Source organism: Schistocerca americana, chromosome X (assembly GCF_021461395.2).
Source record: "Schistocerca americana isolate TAMUIC-IGC-003095 chromosome X, iqSchAmer2.1, whole genome shotgun sequence".
Classification (NCBI taxonomy): Eukaryota; Metazoa; Arthropoda; class Insecta; order Orthoptera; family Acrididae; genus Schistocerca; species Schistocerca americana.
In genome coordinates, this window is record NC_060130.1 from 61,085,059 (window position 1) to 61,107,445 (window position 22,387).

Sequence of the window (22,387 nt, forward strand, 5' to 3'; positions counted from 1 at the left end):
GACGAGGCATTTGGCTACCTTAAGAGAGTCATACTTACTCCTGTCAGTTGCTCCCAGTTTTACCACAGTCACATTTTCAATCTTATTCTGGCCAGTTCACCTGAAGCGATACGCCATTATCAGTCAACCTAAAGAATATCACAGTACTCCTGCCGGGAGCTTCTCGAGTTTGCCGATGTATTTCGCCTGTTGACGAGGCATTTGGATGCCTGAAGAGAGTCATAGTTACTCCTTGCTGTTGCTCCCCATTTTACAACAGCCACATCTACAAGCTTACTCTGGCCAATCCTCCTGAAGCGATACGCTAATATCTGTTGACATAAAGACTTTCACAGTACTCCTGCCGGGAGCTTCTCGACTTTACCGATGTATTTCGCCTATTGATGAGGCATTTGGCTACCTTAAGAGAGTCATAGTTACTCCTGCCAGTGTCTCTCCGATAAACCACAGTCACATCTACCATTTTCATCTGCCCCTTTCACCAGACGTGATACGCCATTATTTGTCGACATTATGACTTTCACAGTACTCCTGCTAGGGGCTCCTCCTGTTTACCAATGTATTTCGCCTGTTGACGAGGCATTTGGCTACCTTAAGAGAGTCATACTTACTCCTGTCAGTTGCTCCCAGTTTTACCACAGTCACATTTTCAATCTTATTCTGATCAGTTCACCCGAAGCGATACGCCATTATCAGTCAACCTAAAGAATTTCACAGTACTCCTGCCGGGAGCTTCTCGAGTTTGCCGATGCATTTCGCCTGTTGACGAGGCATTTGGATACCTTAAGAGAGTCATAGTTTCACCTTGCTGTTGCTCCCCATTTTACAACAGGCACATCTACAAGCTTACTCTGGCCAATTCTCCTGAAGCGATACGCTAATATCTGTTGACATAAAGACTTTCACAGTACTCCTGCCGGGAGCTTCTCGACTTTACCGATGTATTTCGCCTATTGACGAGGCATTTGGCTACCTTAAGAGAGTCATAGTTACTCCTGCCAGTGTCTCTCCGTTAAACCACAGTCACATCTACCATTTTCATCTGCCCCTTTCACCAAACGTGATACGCCATTATTTGTCGACATTATGACTTTCACAGTACTCCTGCTAGGGGCTCCTCCAGTTTACCAATGTATTTCACCTGTTGACGAGGCATTTGGCTACCTTAAGAGAGTCATACTTACTCCTGTCAGTTGCTCCCAGTTTTACCACAGTCACATTTTCAATCTTATTCTGGCCAGTTCACCTGAAGCGATACGCCATTATCAGTCAACCTAAAGAATATCACAGTACTCCTGCCGGGAGCTTCTCGAGTTTGCCGATGTATTTCGCCTGTTGACGAGGCATTTGGATGCCTGAAGAGAGTCATAGTTACTCCTTGCTGTTGCTCCCCATTTTACAACAGGCACATCTACAAGCTTACTCTGGCCAATTCTCCTGAAGCGATACGCTAATATCTGTTGACATAAAGACTTTCACAGTACTCCTGCCGGGAGCATCTCGACTTTGCCGATGTATTTCGCATATTGACGAGGCATTGGGCTACCTTAAGAGAGTCATAGTTACTCCTGCCAGTGTCTCTCCGTTAAACCACATTCACATATACAATTTTCCTCTGCCCCTTTCACCAGACGCGATACGATATTATTTATCGACATTATGACTTTCACAGTACTCCTGCTAGGGGCTCCTCCAGTTTACCAAAGTATTTCGCCTGTAGAAGAAGCATTTGGCTACCTTAAGAGAGTCATACTTACTCCTATCAGTTGCTCCCCGTTTTACCACAGTCACATTTTCAATCTTATTCTGGCCAGTTCACCTGAAGCGATACGCCATTATGAGTCAACCTAAAGAATATCACAGGACTCCTGCCGGGAGCTTCTCGAGTTTGCCGATGTATTTCGCCTGTTGACGAGGCATTTGGATACCTTAAGAGAGTCATAGTTACCCCTTGCTCTTGCTCCCCATTTTACAACAGGCACATCTACAAGCTTACTCTGGCCAATTCTCCTGAAGCGATACGCTAATATCTGTTGACATAAAGACTTTCACAGTACTCCTGCCGGGAGCTTCTCGACTTTGCCGATGTATTTCACCTATTGACGAGGCATTGGGCTACCTTAAGAGAGTCATAGTTACTCCTGCCAGTGTCTCTCCGTTAAACCACATTCACATATATAATTTTCCTCTGCCCCTTTCACCAGACGCGATACGATATTATTTATCGACATTATGACTTTCACAGTACTCCTGCTAGGGGCTCCTCCAGTTTACCAAAGTATTTCGCCTGTAGACGAGGCATTTGGCTACCTTAAGAGAGTCATAGATACTCCTGTCAGTTGCTCCCCGTTTTACCAAAGTCACATTCTCAATCTTATTCTGGCCAGTTCACCTGAAGCGATACGCCATTATCAGTCAACCTAAAGAATATCACAGTACTCCTGCCGGGAGCTTCTCGAGTTTGCCGATGTATTTCGCCTGTTGACGAGGCATTTGGATGCCTTAAGAGAGTCATAGTTACTCCTTGCTGTTGCTCCCCATTTTACAACAGGCACATCTACAAGCTTACTCTGGCCAATTCTCCTGAAGCGATACGCTAATATGCGTTGAAATAAAGACTTCCACAGTACTCCTGCCAGCAGCTTCTCGACTTTGCCGATGTATTTCGCCTATTGACGAGGCGTTTGGCTACCTTAAGAGAGTCATAGTTACTCCTTCCAGTGGCTCTCCGTTAAACCACAGTCACATCTACCATTTTTCTCTGCCCCTTTCACCAGACGCGATACGCCATTATTTGTCGACATTATGACTTTCACAGTACTCCTGCTAGGGGCTCCTCCAGTTTACCAATGTATTTCACCTGTTGACGAGGCATTTGGCTACCTTAAGAGAGTCATACTTACTCCTGTCAGTTGCTCCCCGTTTTACCAAAGTCACATTCTCAATCTTATTCTGGCCAGTTCACCTGAATCGATACGCCATTATCAGTCAACCTAAAGAATATCACAGTACTCCTGCCGGGAGCTTCTCGAGTTTGCCGATGTATTTCGCCTGTTGACGAGGCATTTGGATACCTTAAGAGAGTCATAGCTACCCCTTGCTGTTGCTCCCCATTTTACAACAGGCACATCTACAAGCTTACTCTGGCCAATTCTCTTGAAGCGATACGCTAGTATCTGTTGACATAAAGACTTTCACAGTACTCCTGCCGGGAGCTTCTCGACTTTACCGATGTATTTTGCCTATTGACGAGGCATTTGGCTACCTTAAGAGAGTCATAGTTACTCCTGCCAGTGTCTCTCCGTTAAACCACCGTCACATCTACCATTTTCATCTGCCCCTTTCACCAGACGCGATACGCCATTATTTGTCGACATTATGACCTTCACAGTACTCCTGTTAGGGACTCCTCCAGTTAACCAATGTATTTCGCCTGTTGACGAGGCATTTGGCTACCTTAAGAGAGTCATACTTACTCCTGTCAGTTGCTCCCCGTTTTACCACAGTCACATTTTCAATCTTATTCTGGCCAGTTCACCTGAAGCGATACGCCATCATCAGTCAACCTAAAGAATTTCACAGTACTCCTGCCGGGAGCTTCTCGAGTATGCCGATGTATTTCGCGTGTTGACGAGGCTTTTGGATGCCTTATGAGAGTCATAGTCACTCCTTGCTGTTGCTCCCCATTTTACAACAGGCACATCTACAAGCTTACTCTGGCCAGTTCTCTTGAAGCGATACGCTAATATCTGTTGACATAAAGACTTTCACAGTACTCCTGCCGGGAGCTTCTCGACTTTGCCGATGTATTTCACCTATTGACGAGGCATTGGGCTACCTTAAGAGAGTCATAGTTACTCCTGCCAGTGTCTCTCCGTTAAACCACATTCACATATACAATTTTCCTCTGCCCCTTTCACCAGACGCGACACGATATTATTTGTCGACATTATGTCTTTCACAGTACTCCTGCTAGGGGCTCCACCAGTTTACCAATGTATTTCACCTGTTGACGAGGCATTTGGCTACCTTAAGAGAGTCGTACTTACTCCTGTCAGTTGCTCCCCGTTTTACCAAAGTCACATTCTCAATCTTATTCTGGCCAGTTCACCTGAAGCGATACGCCATTATCAGTCAACCTAAAGAATATCACAGTACTCCTGCCGGGAGCTTCTCGAGTTTGCCGATGTATTTCGCCTGTTGACGAGGCATTTGGATACCTTAAGAGATTCATAGTTACCCCTTGCTGTTGCTCCCCATTTTACAACAGGCACATCTACAAGCTTACTCTGGCCAATTCTCCTGAAGCGATACGCTAATATCTGTTGACATAAAGACTTTCACAGTACTCCTGCCGGGAGCTTCTCGACTTTACCGATGTATTTTGCATATTGACGAGGCATTGGGCTACCTTAAGAGAGTCATAGTTACTCCTGCCAGTGTCTCTCCGTTAAACCACATTCACATATACAATTTTCCTCTGCCCCTTTCACCAGACGCGATACGATATTATTTATCGACATAATGGCTTTCACAGTACTCCTGCTAGGGGCTCCTCCAGTTTACCAAAGTATTTCGCCTGTAGAAGAGGCATTTGGCTACCTTAAGAGTGACATAGATACTCCTGACAGTTGCTCCCCGTTTTACCACAGTCACATTTTCAATCTTATTCTGGCCAGTTCACCCGAAGCGATACGCCATTATCAGTCAACCTAAAGAATTTCACAGTACTCCTGCCGGGAGCTTCTCGAGTTTGCCGATGCATTTCGCCTGTTGACGAGGCATTTGGATACCTTAAGAGAGTCATAGTTTCACCTTGCTGTTGCTCCCCATTTTACAACAGGCACATCTACAAGCTTACTCTGGCCAATTCTCCTGAAGCGATACGCTAATATCTGTTGACATAAAGACTTTCACAGTACTCCTGCCGGGAGCTTCTCGACTTTACCGATGTATTTCGCCTATTGACGAGGCATTTGGCTACCTTAAGAGAGTCATAGTTACTCCTGCCAGTGTCTCTCCGTTAAACCACAGTCACATCTACCATTTTCATCTGCCCCTTTCACCAAACGTGATACGCCATTATTTGTCGACATTATGACTTTCACAGTACTCCTGCTAGGGGCTCCTCCAGTTTACCAATGTATTTCACCTGTTGACGAGGCATTTGGCTACCTTAAGAGAGTCATACTTACTCCTGTCAGTTGCTCCCAGTTTTACCACAGTCACATTTTCAATCTTATTCTGGCCAGTTCACCTGAAGCGATACGCCATTATCAGTCAACCTAAAGAATATCACAGTACTCCTGCCGGGAGCTTCTCGAGTTTGCCGATGTATTTCGCCTGTTGACGAGGCATTTGGATGCCTGAAGAGAGTCATAGTTACTCCTTGCTGTTGCTCCCCATTTTACAACAGGCACATCTACAAGCTTACTCTGGCCAATTCTCCTGAAGCGATACGCTAATATCTGTTGACATAAAGACTTTCACAGTACTCCTGCCGGGAGCATCTCGACTTTGCCGATGTATTTCGCATATTGACGAGGCATTGGGCTACCTTAAGAGAGTCATAGTTACTCCTGCCAGTGTCTCTCCGTTAAACCACATTCACATATACAATTTTCCTCTGCCCCTTTCACCAGACGCGATACGATATTATTTATCGACATTATGACTTTCACAGTACTCCTGCTAGGGGCTCCTCCAGTTTACCAAAGTATTTCGCCTGTAGAAGAAGCATTTGGCTACCTTAAGAGAGTCATACTTACTCCTATCAGTTGCTCCCCGTTTTACCACAGTCACATTTTCAATCTTATTCTGGCCAGTTCACCTGAAGCGATACGCCATTATCAGTCAACCTAAAGAATATCACAGGACTCCTGCCGGGAGCTTCTCGAGTTTGCCGATGTATTTCGCCTGTTGACGAGGCATTTGGATACCTTAAGAGAGTCATAGTTACCCCTTGCTCTTGCTCCCCATTTTACAACAGGCACATCTACAAGCTTACTCTGGCCAATTCTCCTGAAGCGATACGCTAATATCTGTTGACATAAAGACTTTCACAGTACTCCTGCCGGGAGCTTCTCGACTTTGCCGATGTATTTCACCTATTGACGAGGCATTGGGCTACCTTAAGAGAGTCATAGTTACTCCTGCCAGTGTCTCTCCGTTAAACCACATTCACATATATAATTTTCCTCTGCCCCTTTCACCAGACGCGATACGATATTATTTATCGACATTATGACTTTCACAGTACTCCTGCTAGGGGCTCCTCCAGTTTACCAAAGTATTTCGCCTGTAGACGAGGCATTTGGCTACCTTAAGAGAGTCATAGATACTCCTGTCAGTTGCTCCCCGTTTTACCAAAGTCACATTCTCAATCTTATTCTGGCCAGTTCACCTGAAGCGATACGCCATTATCAGTCAACCTAAAGAATATCACAGTACTCCTGCCGGGAGCTTCTCGAGTTTGCCGATGTATTTCGCCTGTTGACGAGGCATTTGGATGCCTTAAGAGAGTCATAGTTACTCCTTGCTGTTGCTCCCCATTTTACAACAGGCACATCTACAAGCTTACTCTGGCCAATTCTCCTGAAGCGATACGCTAATATGCGTTGAAATAAAGACTTCCACAGTACTCCTGCCAGCAGCTTCTCGACTTTGCCGATGTATTTCGCCTATTGACGAGGCGTTTGGCTACCTTAAGAGAGTCATAGTTACTCCTTCCAGTGGCTCTCCGTTAAACCACAGTCACATCTACCATTTTTCTCTGCCCCTTTCACCAGACGCGATACGCCATTATTTGTCGACATTATGACTTTCACAGTACTCCTGCTAGGGGCTCCTCCAGTTTACCAATGTATTTCACCTGTTGACGAGGCATTTGGCTACCTTAAGAGAGTCATACTTACTCCTGTCAGTTGCTCCCCGTTTTACCAAAGTCACATTCTCAATCTTATTCTGGCCAGTTCACCTGAATCGATACGCCATTATCAGTCAACCTAAAGAATATCACAGTACTCCTGCCGGGAGCTTCTCGAGTTTGCCGATGTATTTCGCCTGTTGACGAGGCATTTGGATACCTTAAGAGAGTCATAGCTACCCCTTGCTGTTGCTCCCCATTTTACAACAGGCACATCTACAAGCTTACTCTGGCCAATTCTCTTGAAGCGATACGCTAGTATCTGTTGACATAAAGACTTTCACAGTACTCCTGCCGGGAGCTTCTCGACTTTACCGATGTATTTTGCCTATTGACGAGGCATTTGGCTACCTTAAGAGAGTCATAGTTACTCCTGCCAGTGTCTCTCCGTTAAACCACCGTCACATCTACCATTTTCATCTGCCCCTTTCACCAGACGCGATACGCCATTATTTGTCGACATTATGACCTTCACAGTACTCCTGTTAGGGACTCCTCCAGTTAACCAATGTATTTCGCCTGTTGACGAGGCATTTGGCTACCTTAAGAGAGTCATACTTACTCCTGTCAGTTGCTCCCCGTTTTACCACAGTCACATTTTCAATCTTATTCTGGCCAGTTCACCTGAAGCGATACGCCATCATCAGTCAACCTAAAGAATTTCACAGTACTCCTGCCGGGAGCTTCTCGAGTATGCCGATGTATTTCGCGTGTTGACGAGGCTTTTGGATGCCTTATGAGAGTCATAGTCACTCCTTGCTGTTGCTCCCCATTTTACAACAGGCACATCTACAAGCTTACTCTGGCCAGTTCTCTTGAAGCGATACGCTAATATCTGTTGACATAAAGACTTTCACAGTACTCCTGCCGGGAGCTTCTCGACTTTGCCGATGTATTTCACCTATTGACGAGGCATTGGGCTACCTTAAGAGAGTCATAGTTACTCCTGCCAGTGTCTCTCCGTTAAACCACATTCACATATACAATTTTCCTCTGCCCCTTTCACCAGACGCGACACGATATTATTTGTCGACATTATGTCTTTCACAGTACTCCTGCTAGGGGCTCCACCAGTTTACCAATGTATTTCACCTGTTGACGAGGCATTTGGCTACCTTAAGAGAGTCGTACTTACTCCTGTCAGTTGCTCCCCGTTTTACCAAAGTCACATTCTCAATCTTATTCTGGCCAGTTCACCTGAAGCGATACGCCATTATCAGTCAACCTAAAGAATATCACAGTACTCCTGCCGGGAGCTTCTCGAGTTTGCCGATGTATTTCGCCTGTTGACGAGGCATTTGGATACCTTAAGAGATTCATAGTTACCCCTTGCTGTTGCTCCCCATTTTACAACAGGCACATCTACAAGCTTACTCTGGCCAATTCTCCTGAAGCGATACGCTAATATCTGTTGACATAAAGACTTTCACAGTACTCCTGCCGGGAGCTTCTCGACTTTACCGATGTATTTTGCATATTGACGAGGCATTGGGCTACCTTAAGAGAGTCATAGTTACTCCTGCCAGTGTCTCTCCGTTAAACCACATTCACATATACAATTTTCCTCTGCCCCTTTCACCAGACGCGATACGATATTATTTATCGACATAATGGCTTTCACAGTACTCCTGCTAGGGGCTCCTCCAGTTTACCAAAGTATTTCGCCTGTAGAAGAGGCATTTGGCTACCTTAAGAGTGACATAGATACTCCTGACAGTTGCTCCCCGTTTTACCACAGTCACATTTTCAATCTTATTCTGGCCAGTTCACCTGAAGCGATACGCCATTATCAGTCAACCTAAAGAATATCACAGTACTCCTACCGGGAGCGTCTCGAGTTTGCCGATGTATTTCGCCTGTTGACGAGCCATTTGGATGCCTGAAGAGAGTCATAGTTACTCCTTGCTGTTGCTCCCCATTTTACAACAGGCACATCTACAAGCTTACTCTGGCCAATTCTCCTGAAGCGATACGCTAATATCTGTTGACATAAAGACTTTCACAGTACTCCTGCCGGGAGCTTCTCGACTTTACCGATGTATTTCGCCTATTGACGAGGCATTAGGCTACCTTAAGAGAGTCATAGTTACTCCTGCCAGTGTCTCTCCGATAAACCACAGTCACATCTACCATTTTCATCTGCCCCTTTCACCAGACGTGATACGCCATTATTTGTCGACATTATGACTTTCACAGTACTCCTGCTAGGGGCTCCTCCAGTTTACCAATGTATTTCGCCTGTTGACGAGGCATTTGGCTACCTTAAGAGAGTCATACTTACTCCTGTCAGTTGCTCCTAGTTTTACCACAGTCACATTTTCAATCTTATTCTGATCAGTTCACCCGAAGCGATACGCCATTATCAGTCAACCTAAAGAATTTCACAGTACTCCTGCCGGGAGCTTCTCGAGTTTGCCGATGCGTTTCGCCTGTTGACGAGGCATTTGGATACCTTAAGAGAGTCATAGTTTCACCTTGCTGTTGCTCCCCATTTTACAACAGGCACATCTACAAGCTTACTCTGGCCAATTCTCCTGAAGCGATACGCTAATATCTGTTGACATAAAGACTTTCACAGTACTCCTGCCGGGAGCTTCTCGACTTTACCGATGTATTTCGCCTATTGACGAGGCATTTGGCTACCTTAAGAGAGTCATAGTTACTCCTGCCAGTGTCTCTCCGTTAAACCACAGTCACATCTACCATTTTCATCTGCCCCTTTCACCAGACGTGATACGCCATTATTTGTCGACATTATGACTTTCACAGTACTCCTGCTAGGGGCTCCTCCAGTTTACCAATGTATTTCGCCTGTTGACGAGGCATTTGGCTACCTTAAGAGAGTCATACTTACTCCTGTCAGTTGCTCCCAGTTTTACCACAGTCACATTTTCAATCTTATTCTGGCCAGTTCACCTGAAGCGATACGCCATTATCAGTCAACCTAAAGAATATCACAGTACTCCTGCCGGGAACTTCTCGAGTTTGCCGATGTATTTCGCCTGTTGACGAGCCATTTGGATACCTTAAGAGAGTCATAGTTACCCCTTGCTGTTGCTCCCCATTTTACAACAGGCACATCTACAAGCTTACTCTGGCCAATTCTCCTGAAGCGATACGCTAATATCTGTTGACATAAAGACTTTCACAGTACTCCTGCCGGGAGCTTCTCGACTTTGCCGATGTATTTCACCTATTGACGAGGCATTGGGCTACCTTAAGAGAGTCATAGTTACTCCTGCCAGTGTCTCTCCGTTAAACCACATTCACATATACAATTTTCCTCTGCCCCTTTCACCAGACGCGATACGATATTATTTATCGACATTATGACTTTCACAGTACTCCTGCTAGGAGCTCCTCCAGTTTACCAAAGTATTTCGCCTGTAGAAGAGGCATTTGGCTACCTTAAGAGAGTCATAGATACTCCTGTCAGTTGCTCCCCGTTTTACCAAAGTCACATTCTCAATCTTATTCTGGCCAGTTTACCTGAAGCGATACGCCATTATCAGTCAACCTAAAGAATTTCACAGTACTCCTGCCGGGAGCTTCTCGAGTTTGCCGATGTATTTCGCCTGTTGACGAGGCATTTGGATGCCTTAAGAGAGTCATAGTTACTCCTTGCTGTTGCTCCCCATTTTACAACAGGCACATCTACAAGCTTACTCTGGCCAATTCTCCTGAAGCGATACGCTAATATCTGTTGACATAAAGACTTTGACAGTACTCCTGCCGGGAGCTTCTCGACTTTACCGATGTATTTCGCCTATTGACGAGGCATTTGGCTATCTTAAGAGAGTCATAGTTACTCCTGCCAGTGTCTCTCCGTTAAACCACAGTCACATCTACCATTTTCATCTGCCCCTTTCACCAGACGTGATACGCCATTATTTGTCGACATTATGACTTTCACAGTACTCCTGCTAGGGGCTCCTCCAGTTTACCAATGTATTTCGCCTGTTGACGAGGCATTTGGCTACCTTAAGAGAGTCATACTTACTCCTGTCAGTTGCTCCCAGTTTTACCACAGTCACATTTTCAATCTTATTCTGGCCAGTTCACCTGAAGCGATACGCCATTATCAGTCAACCTAAAGAATATCACAGTACTCCTGCCGGGAGCTTCTCGAGTTTGCCGATGTATTTCGCCTGTTGACGAGGCATTTGGATGCCTGAAGAGAGTCATAGTTACTCCTTGCTGTTGCTCCCCATTTTACAACAGCCACATCTACAAGCTTACTCTGGCCAATCCTCCTGAAGCGATACGCTAATATCTGTTGACATAAAGACTTTCACAGTACTCCTGCCGGGAGCTTCTCGACTTTACCGATGTATTTCGCCTATTGACGAGGCATTTGGCTACCTTAAGAGAGTCATAGTTACTCCTGCCAGTGTCTCTCCGATAAACCACAGTCACATCTACCATTTTCATCTGCCCCTTTCACCAGACGTGATACGCCATTATTTGTCGACATTATGACTTTCACAGTACTCCTGCTAGGGGCTCCTCCTGTTTACCAATGTATTTCGCCTGTTGACGAGGCATTTGGCTACCTTAAGAGAGTCATACTTACTCCTGTCAGTTGCTCCCAGTTTTACCACAGTCACATTTTCAATCTTATTCAGGCCAGTTCACCTGAAGCGATACGCCATTATCAGTCAACCTAAAGAATATCACAGTACTCCTGCCGGGAGCTTCTCGAGTTTGCCGATGTATTTCGCCTGTTGACGAGGCATTTGGATGCCTGAAGAGAGTCATAGTTACTCCTTGCTGTTGCTCCCCATTTTACAACAGCCACATCTACAAGCTTACTCTGGCCAATTCTCCTGAAGCGATACGCTAATATCTGTTGACATAAAGACTTTCACAGTACTCCTGCCGGCAGCTTCTCGACTTTACCGATGTATTTCGCCTATTGACGAGGCATTTGGCTACCTTAAGAGAGTCATAGTTACTCCTGCCAGTGTCTCTCCGATAAACCACAGTCACATCTACCATTTTCATCTGCCCCTTTCACCAGACGTGATACGCCATTATTTGTCGACATTATGACTTTCACAGTACTCCTGCTAGGGGCTCCTCCTGTTTACCAATGTATTTCGCCTGTTGACGAGGCATTTGGCTACCTTAAGAGAGTCATACTTACACCTATCAGTTGCTCCCAGTTTTACCACAGTCACATTTTCAATCTTATTATGATCAGTTCACCCGAAGCGATACGCCATTATCAGTCAACCTAAAGAATTTCACAGTACTCCTGCCGGGAGCTTCTCGAGTTTGCCGATGCATTTCGCCTGTTGACGAGGCATTTGGATACCTTAAGAGAGTCATAGTTTCACCTTGCTGTTGCTCCCCATTTTACAACAGGCACATCTACAAGCTTACTCTGGCCAATTCTCCTGAAGCGATACGCTAATATCTGTTGACATAAAGACTTTCACAGTACTCCTGCCGGGAGCTTCTCGACTTTACCGATGTATTTCGCCTATTGACGAGGCAATTGGCTACCTTAGGAGAGTCATAGTTACTCCTGCCAGTGTCTCTCCGTTAAACCACAGTCACATCTACCATTTTCATCTGCCCCTTTCACCAGACGTGATACGCCATTATTTGTCGACATTATGACTTTCACAGTACTCCTGCTAGGGGCTCCTCCAGTTTACCAATGTATTTTGCCTGTTGACGAGGCATTTGGCTACCTTAAGAGAGTCATACTTACTCCTGTCAGTTGCTCCCAGTTTTACCACAGTCACATTTTCAATCTTATTCTGGCCAGTTCACCTGAAGCGATACGCCATTATCAGTCAACCTAAAGAATATCACAGTACTCCTGCCGGGAGCTTCTCGAGTTTGCCGATGTATTTCGCCTGTTGACGAGCCATTTGGATACCTTAAGAGAGTCATAGTTACCCCTTGCTGTTGCTCCCCATTTTACAAGAGGCACATCTACAAGCTTACTCTGGCCAATTCTCCTGAAGCGATACGCTAATATCTGTTGACATAAAGACTTTCACAGTACTCCTGCCGGGAGCATCTCGACTTTGCCGATGTATTTCACCTATTGACGAGGCATTGGGCTACCTTAAGAGAGTCATAGTTACTCCTGCCAGTGTCTCTCCGTTAAACCACATTCACATATACAATTTTCCTCTGCCCCTTTCACCACACGCGATACGATATTATTTATCGACATTATGACTTTCACAGTACTCCTGCTAGGGGCTCCTCCAGTTTACCAAAGTATTTCGCCTGTAGAAGAGGCATTTGGCTACCTTAAGAGAGTCATAGATACTCCTGTCAGTTGCTCCCCGTTTTACCAAAGTCACATTCTCAATCTTATTCTGGCCAGTTCACCTGAAGCGATACGCCATTATCAGTCAACCTAAAGAATATCACAGTACTCCTGCCGGGAGCTTCTCGAGTTTGCCGATGTATTTCGCCTGTTGACGAGGCATTTGGATGCCTTCTGAGAGTCATAGTTACTCCATGCTGTTGCTCCCCATTTTACAACAGCCACATCTACAAGCTTACTCTGGCCAATTCTCCTGAAGCGATACGCTAATATCTGTTGACATAAAGACTTTCACAGTACTCCTGCCGGCAGCTTCTCGACTTTACCGATGTATTTCGCCTATTGACGAGGCATTTGGCTACCTTAAGAGAGTCATAGTTACTCCTGCCAGTGTCTCTCCGATAAACCACAGTCACATCTACCATTTTCATCTGCCCCTTTCACCAGACGTGATACGCCATTATTTGTCGACATTATGACTTTCACAGTACTCCTGCTAGGGGCTCCTCCTGTTTACCAATGTATTTCGCCTGTTGACGAGGCATTTGGCTACCTTAAGAGAGTCATACTTACTCCTGTCAGTTGCTCCCAGTTTTACCTCAGTCACATTTTCAATCTTATTATGATCAGTTCACCCGAAGCGATACGCCATTATCAGTCAACCTAAAGAATTTCACAGTACTCCTGCCGGGAGCTTCTCGAGTTTGCCGATGCATTTCGCCTGTTGACGAGGCATTTGGATACCTTAAGAGAGTCATAGTTTCACCTTGCTGTCGCTCCCCATTTTACAACAGGCACATCTACAAGCTTACTCTGGCCAATTCTCCTGAAGCGATACGCTAATATCTGTTGACATAAAGACTTTCACAGTACTCCTGCCGGGAGCTTCTCGACTTTACCGATGTATTTCGCCTATTGACGAGGCATTTGGCTACCTTAAGAGAGTCATAGTTACTCCTGCCAGTGTCTCTCCGTTAAACCACAGTCACATCTACCATTTTCATCTGCCCCTTTCACCAGACGTGATACGCCATTATTTGTCGACATTATGACTTTCACAGTACTCCTGCTAGGGGCTCCTCCAGTTTACGAATGTATTTCGCCTGTTGACGAGGCATTTGGCTACCTTAAGAGAGTCATACTTACTCCTGCCAGTTGCTCCCAGTTTTACCACAGTCACATTTTCAATCTTATTCTGGCCAGTTCACCTGAAGCGATACGTTATTATCAGTCAACCTAAAGAATATCACAGTACTCCTGCCGGGAGCTTCTCGAGTTTGCCGATGTATTTCGCCTGTTGACGAACCATTTGGATACCTTAAGAGAGTCATAGTTACCCCTTGCTGTTGCTCCCCATTTTACAACAGGCACATCTACAAGCTTACTCTGGCCAATTCTCCTGAAGCGATACGCTAATATCTGTTGACATAAAGACTTTCACAGTACTCCTGCCGGGAGCTTCTCGACTTTGCCGATGTATTTCACCTATTGACGAGGCTTTGGGCTACCTTAAGAGAGTCATAGTTACTCCTGCCAGTGTCTCTCCGTTAAACCACATTCACATATACAATTTTCCTCTGCCCCTTTCACCAGACGCGATACGATATTATTTATCGACATTATGACTTTCACAGTACTCCTGCTAGGGGCTCCTCCAGTTTACCAAAGTATTTCGCCTGTAGAAGAGGCATTTGGCTACCTTAAGAGAGTCATAGATACTCCTGTCAGTTGCTCCCCGTTTTACCAAAGTCACATTCTCAATCTTATTCTGGCCAGTTCACCTGAAGCGATACGCCATTATCAGTCAACCTAAAGAATATCACAGTACTCCTGCCGGGAGCTTCTCGAGTTTGCCGACGTATTTCGCCTGTTGACGAGGCATTTGGATGCCTTAAGAGAGTCATAGTTACTGCTTGCTGTTGCTCCCCATTTTACAACAGGCACATCTACAAGCTTACTCTGGCCAATTCTCCTGAAGCGATACGCTAATATCTGTTGACATAAAGACTTTCACAGTACTCCTGCCGGGAGCTTCTCGACTTTACCGATGTATTTCGCCTATTGACGAGGCATTTGGCTACCTTAAGAGAGTCATAGTTACTCCTGCCAGTGTCTCTCCGTTAAACCACAGTCACATCTACCATTTTCATCTGCCCCTTTCACCAGACGTGATACGCCATTATTTGTCGACATTATGACTTTCACAGTACTCCTGCTAGGGGCTCCTCCAGTTTACCAATGTATTTCGCCTGTTGACGAGGCATTTGGCTACCTTAAGAGAGTCATACTTACTCCTGTCAGTTGCTCCCAGTTTTACCACAGTCACATTTTCAATCTTATTCTGGCCAGTTCACCTGAAGCGATACGCCATTATCAGTCAACCTAAAGAATATCACAGTACTCCTGCCGGGAGCTTCTCGAGTTTGCCGATGTATTTCGCCTGTTGACGAGGCATTTGGATGCCTGAAGAGAGTCATAGTTACTCCTTGCTGTTGCTCCCCATTTTACAACAGCCACATCTACAAGCTTACTCTGGCCAATTCTCCTGAAGCGTACGCTAATATCTGTTGACATAAAGACTTTCACAGTACTCCTGCCGGGAGCTTCTCGACTTTAGCGATGTATTTCGCCTATTGACGAGGCATTTGGCTACCTTAAGAGAGTCATAGTTACTCCTGCCAGTGTCTCTCCGATAAACCACAGTCACATCTACCATTTTCATCTGCCCCTTTCACCAGACGTGATACGCCATTATTTGTCGACATTATGACTTTCACAGTACTCCTGCTAGGGGCTCCTCCTGTTTACCAATGTATTTCGCCTGTTGACGAGGCATTTGGCTACCTTAAGAGAGTCATACTTACTCCTGTCAGTTGCTCCCAGTTTTACCACAGTCACATTTTCAATCTTATTCTGGCCAGTTCACCTGAAGCGATACGCCATTATCAGTCAACCTAAAGAATATCACAGTACTCCTGCCGGGAACTTCTCGAGTTTGCCGATGTATTTCGCCTGTTGACGAGCCATTTGGATACCTTAAGAGAGTCATAGTTACCCCTTGCTGTTGCTCCCCATTTTACAACAGGCACATCTACAAGCTTACTCTGGCCAATTCTCCTGAAGCGATACGCTAATATCTGTTGACATAAAGACTTTCACAGTACTCCTGCCGGGAGCTTCTCGACTTTGCCGATGTATTTCACCTATTGACGAGGCATTGGGCTACCTTAAGAGAGTCATAGTTACTCCTGCCAGTGTCTCTCCGTTAAACCACATTCACATATACAATTTTCCTCTGCCCCTTTCACCAGACGCGATACGATATTATTTATCGACATTATGACTTTCACAGTACTCCTGCTAGGGGCTCCTCCAGTTTACCAAAGTATTTCGCCTGTAGAAGAGGCATTTGGCTACCTTAAGAGAGTCATAGATACTCCTGTCAGTTGCTCCCCGTTTTACCAAAGTCACATTCTCAATCTTATTCTGGCCAGTTCACCTGAAGCGATACGCCATTATCAGTCAACCTAAAGAATATCACAGTACTCCTGCCGGGAGCTTCTCGAGTTTGCCGACGTATTTCGCCTGTTGACGAGGCATTTGGATGCCTTAAGAGAGTCATAGTTACTGCTTGCTGTTGCTCCCCATTTTACAACAGGCACATCTACAAGCTTACTCTGGCCAATTCTCCTGAAGCGATACGCTAATATCTGTTGACATAAAGACTTTCACAGTACTCCTGCCGGGAGCTTCTCGACTTTACCGATGAATTTCGCCTATTGACGAGGCATTTGGCTACCTTAAGAGAGTCATAGTTACTCCTGCCAGTGTCTCTCCGTTAAACCACAGTCACATCTACCATTTTCATCTGCCCCTTTCACCAGACGTGATACGCCATTATTTGTCGACATTATGACTTTCACAGTACTCCTGCTAGGGGCTCCTCCAGTTTACCAATGTATTTCGCCTGTTGACGAGGCATTTGGCTACCTTAAGAGAGTCATACTTACTCCTGTCAGTTGCTCCCAGTTTTACCACAGTCACATTTTCAATCTTATTCTGGCCAGTTCACCTGAAGCGATACGCCATTATCAGTCAACCTAAAGAATATCACAGTACTCCTGCCGGGAGCTTCTCGAGTTTGCCGATGTATTTCGCCTGTTGACGAGGCATTTGGATGCCTGAAGAGAGTCATAGTTACTCCTTGCTGTTGCTCCCCATTTTACAACAGCCACATCTACAAGCTTACTCTGGCCAATTCTCCTGAAGCGTACGCTAATATCTGTTGACATAAAGACTTTCACAGTACTCCTGCCGGGAGCTTCTCGACTTTAGCGATGTATTTCGCCTATTGACGAGGCATTTGGCTACCTTAAGAGAGTCATAGTTACTCCTGCCAGTGTCTCTCCGATAAACCACAGTCACATCTACCATTTTCATCTGCCCCTTTCACCAGACGTGATACGCCATTATTTGTCGACATTATGACTTTCACAGTACTCCTGCTAGGGGCTCCTCCTGTTTACCAATGTATTTCGCCTGTTGACGAGGCATTTGGCTACCTTAAGAGAGTCATACTTACTCCTGTCAGTTGCTCCCAGTTTTACCACAGTCACATTTTCAATCTTATTCTGGCCAGTTCACCTGAAGCGATACGCCATTATCAGTCAACCTAAAGAATATCACAGTACTCCTGCCGGGAACTTCTCGAGTTTGCCGATGTATTTCGCCTGTTGACGAGCCATTTGGATACCTTAAGAGAGTCATAGTTACCCCTTGCTGTTGCTCCCCATTTTACAACAGGCACATCTACAAGCTTACTCTGGCCAATTCTCCTGAAGCGATACGCTAATATCTGTTGACATAAAGACTTTCACAGTACTCCTGCCGGGAGCTTCTCGACTTTGCCGATGTATTTCACCTATTGACGAGGCATTGGGCTACCTTAAGAGAGTCATAGTTACTCCTGCCAGTGTCTCTCCGTTAAACCACATTCACATATACAATTTTCCTCTGCCCCTTTCACCAGACGCGATACGATATTATTTATCGACATTATGACTTTCACAGTACTCCTGCTAGGGGCTCCTCCAGTTTACCAAAGTATTTCGCCTGTAGAAGAGGCATTTGGCTACCTTAAGAGAGTCATAGATACTCCTGTCAGTTGCTCCCCGTTTTACCAAAGTCACATTCTCAATCTTATTCTGGCCAGTTCACCTGAAGCGATACGCCATTATCAGTCAACCTAAAGAATTTCACAGTACTCCTGATGGGAGCTTCTCGAGTTTGCCGATGTATTTCGCCTGTTGACGAGGCATTTGGATGCCTTAAGAGAGTCATGGTTACTCCGTGCTGTTGCTCCCCATTTTACAACAGGCACATCTACAAGCTTACTCTGGCCAATTCTCCTGAAGCGATACGCTAATATCTGTTGACATAAAGACTTTCACAGTACTCCTGCCGGGAGCTTCTCGAATTTACCGATGTATTTCGCCTATTGACGAGGCATTTGGCTACCTTAAGAGAGTCATAGTTACTCCTGCCAGTGTCTCTCCGTTAAACCACAGTCACATCTACCATTTTCATCTGCCCCTTTCACCAGACGTGATACGCCATTATTTGTCGACATTATGACTTTCACAGTACTCCTGCTAGGGGCTCCTCCAGTTTACTAATGTATTTCGCCTGTTGACGAGGCATTTGGCTACCTTAAGAGAGTCATACTTACTCCTGTCAGTTGCTCCCAGTTTTACCACAGTCACATTTTCAATCTTATTCTGGCCAGTTCACCTGAAGCGATACGCCATTATCAGTCAACCTAAAGAATATCACAGTACTCCTGCCGGGAGCTTCTCGAGTTTGCCGATGTATTTCGCCTGTTGACGAGGCATTTGGATGCCTGAAGAGAGTCATAGTTACTCCTTGCTGTTGCTCCCCATTTTACAACAGCCACATCTACAAGCTTACTCTGGACAATTCTCCTGAAGCGTACGCTAATATCTGTTGACATAAAGACTTTCACAGTACTCCTGCCGGGAGCTTCTCGACTTTACCGATGTATTTCGCCTATTGACGAGGCATTTGGCTACCTTAAGAGAGTCATAGTTACTCCTGCCAGTGTCTCTCCGATAAACCACAGTCACATCTACCATTTTCATCTGCCCCTTTCACCAGACGTGATACGCCATTATTTGTCGACATTATGACTTTCACAGTACTCCTGCTAGGGGCTCCTCCTGTTTACCAATGTATTTCGCCTGTTGACGAGGCATTTGGCTACCTTAAGAGAGTCATACTTACTCCTGTCAGTTGCTCCCAGTTTTACCACAGTCACATTTTCAATCTTATTCTGATCAGTTCACCTGAAGCGATACGCCATTATCAGTCAACCTAAAGAATATCACAGTACTCCTGCCGGGAGCTTCTCGAGTTTGCCGATGTATTTCGCCTGTTGACGAACCATTTGGATACCTTAAGAGAGTCATAGTTACCCCTTGCTGTTGCTCCCCATTTTACAACAGGCACATCTACAAGCTTACTCTGGCCAATTCTCCTGAAGCGATACGCTAATATCTGTTGACATAAAGACTTTCACAGTACTCCTGCCGGGAGCTTCTCGACTTTGCCGATGTATTTCACCTATTGACGAGGCTTTGGGCTACCTTAAGAGAGTCATAGTTACTCCTGCCAGTGTCTCTCCGTTAAACCACATTCACATATACAATTTTCCTCTGCCCCTTTCACCAGACGCGATACGATATTATTTATCGACATTATGACTTTCACAGTACTCCTGCTAGGGGCTCCTCCAGTTTACCAAAGTATTTCGCCTGTAGAAGAGGCATTTGGCTACCTTAAGAGAGTCATAGATACTCCTGTCAGTTGCTCCCCGTTTTACCAAAGTCACATTCTCAATCTTATTCTGGCCAGTTCACCTGAAGCGATACGCCATTATCAGTCAACCTAAAGAATATCACAGTACTCCTGCCGGGAGCTTCTCGAGTTTGCCGACGTATTTCGCCTGTTGACGAGGCATTTGGATGCCTTAAGAGAGTCATAGTTACTGCTTGCTGTTGCTCCCCATTTTACAACAGGCACATCTACAAGCTTACTCTGGCCAATTCTCCTGAAGCGATACGCTAATATCTGTTGACATAAAGACTTTCACAGTACTCCTGCCGGGAGCTTCTCGACTTTACCGATGTATTTCGCCTATTGACGAGGCATTTGGCTACCTTAAGAGAGTCATAGTTACTCCTGCCAGTGTCTCTCCGTTAAACCACAGTCACATCTACCATTTTCATCTGCCCCTTTCACCAGACGTGATACGCCATTATTTGTCGACATTATGACTTTCACAGTACTCCTGCTAGGGGCTCCTCCAGTTTACCAATGTATTTCGCCTGTTGACGAGGCATTTGGCTACCTTAAGAGAGTCATACTTACTCCTGTCAGTTGCTCCCAGTTTTACCACAGTCACATTTTCAATCTTATTCTGGCCAGTTCACCTGAAGCGATACGCCATTATCAGTCAACCTAAAGAATATCACAGTACTCCTGCCGGGAACTTCTCGAGTTTGCCGATGTATTTCGCCTGTTGACGAGCCATTTGGATACCTTAAGAGAGTCATAGTTACCCCTTGCTGTTGCTCCCCATTTTACAACAGGCACATCTACAAGCTTACTCTGGCCAATTCTCCTGAAGCGATACGCTAATATCTGTTGACATAAAGACTTTCACAGTACTCCTGCCGGGAGCTTCTCGACTTTGCCGATGTATTTCACCTTTTGACGAGGCATTGGGCTACCTTAAGAGAGTCATAGTTACTCCTGCCAGTGTCTCTCCGTTAAACCACATTCACATATACAATTTTCCTCTGCCCCTTTCACCAGACGCGATACGATATTATTTATCGACATTATGACTTTCACAGTACTCCTGCTAGGGGCTCCTCCAGTTTACCAAAGTATTTCGCCTGTAGAAGAGGCATTTGGCTACCTTAAGAGAGTCATAGATACTCCTGTCAGTTGCTCCCCGTTTTACCAAAGTCACATTCTCAATCTTATTCTGGCCAGTTCACCTGAAGCGATACGCCTTTATCAGTCAACCTAAAGAATTTCACAGTACTCCTGCCGGGAGCTTCTCGACTTTGCCGATGTATTTCGCCTGTTGACGAGGCATTTGGATGCCTTAAGAGAGTCATAGTTACTCCGTGCTGTTGCTCCCCATTTTACAACAGGCACATCTACAAGCTTACTCTGGCCAATTCTCCTGAAGCGATACGCTAATATCTGTTGACATAAAGACTTTCACAGTACTCCTGCCGGGAGTTTCTCGACTTTACCGATGTATTTCGCCTATTGACGAGGCATTTGGCTACCTTAAGAGAGTCATAGTTACTCCTGCCAGTGTCTCTCCGTTAAACCACAGTCACATCTACCATTTTCATCTGCCCCTTTCACCAGACGTGATACGCCATTATTTGTCGACATTATGACTTTCACAGTACTCCTGCTAGGGGCTCCTCCAGTTTACCAATGTATTTCGCCTGTTGACGAGGCATTTGGCTACCTTAAGAGAGTCATACTTACTCCTGTCAGTTGCTCCCAGTTTTACCACAGTCACATTTTCAATCTTATTCTGGCCAGTTCACCTGAAGCGATACGCCATTATCAGTCAACCTAAAGAATATCACAGTACTCCTGCCGGGAGCTTCTCGAGTTTGCCGATGTATTTCGCCTGTTGACGAGGCATTTGGATGCCTGAAGAGAGTCATAGTTACTCCTTGCTGTTGCTCCCCATTTTACAACAGCCACATCTACAAGCTTACTCTGGCCAATTCTCCTGAAGCGTACGCTAATATCTGTTGACATAAAGACTTTCACAGTACTCCTGCCGGGAGCTTCTCGACTTTACCGATGTATTTCGCCTATTGACGAGGCATTTGGCTACCTTAAGAGAGTCATAGTTACTCCTGCCAGTGTCTCTCCGATAAACCACAGTCACATCTACCATTTTCATCTGCCCCTTTCACCAGACGTGATACGCCATTATTTGTCGACATTATGACTTTCACAGTACTCCTGCTAGGGGCTCCTCCTGTTTACCAATGTATTTCGCCTGTTGACGAGGCATTTGGCTACCTTAAGAGAGTCATACTTACTCCTGT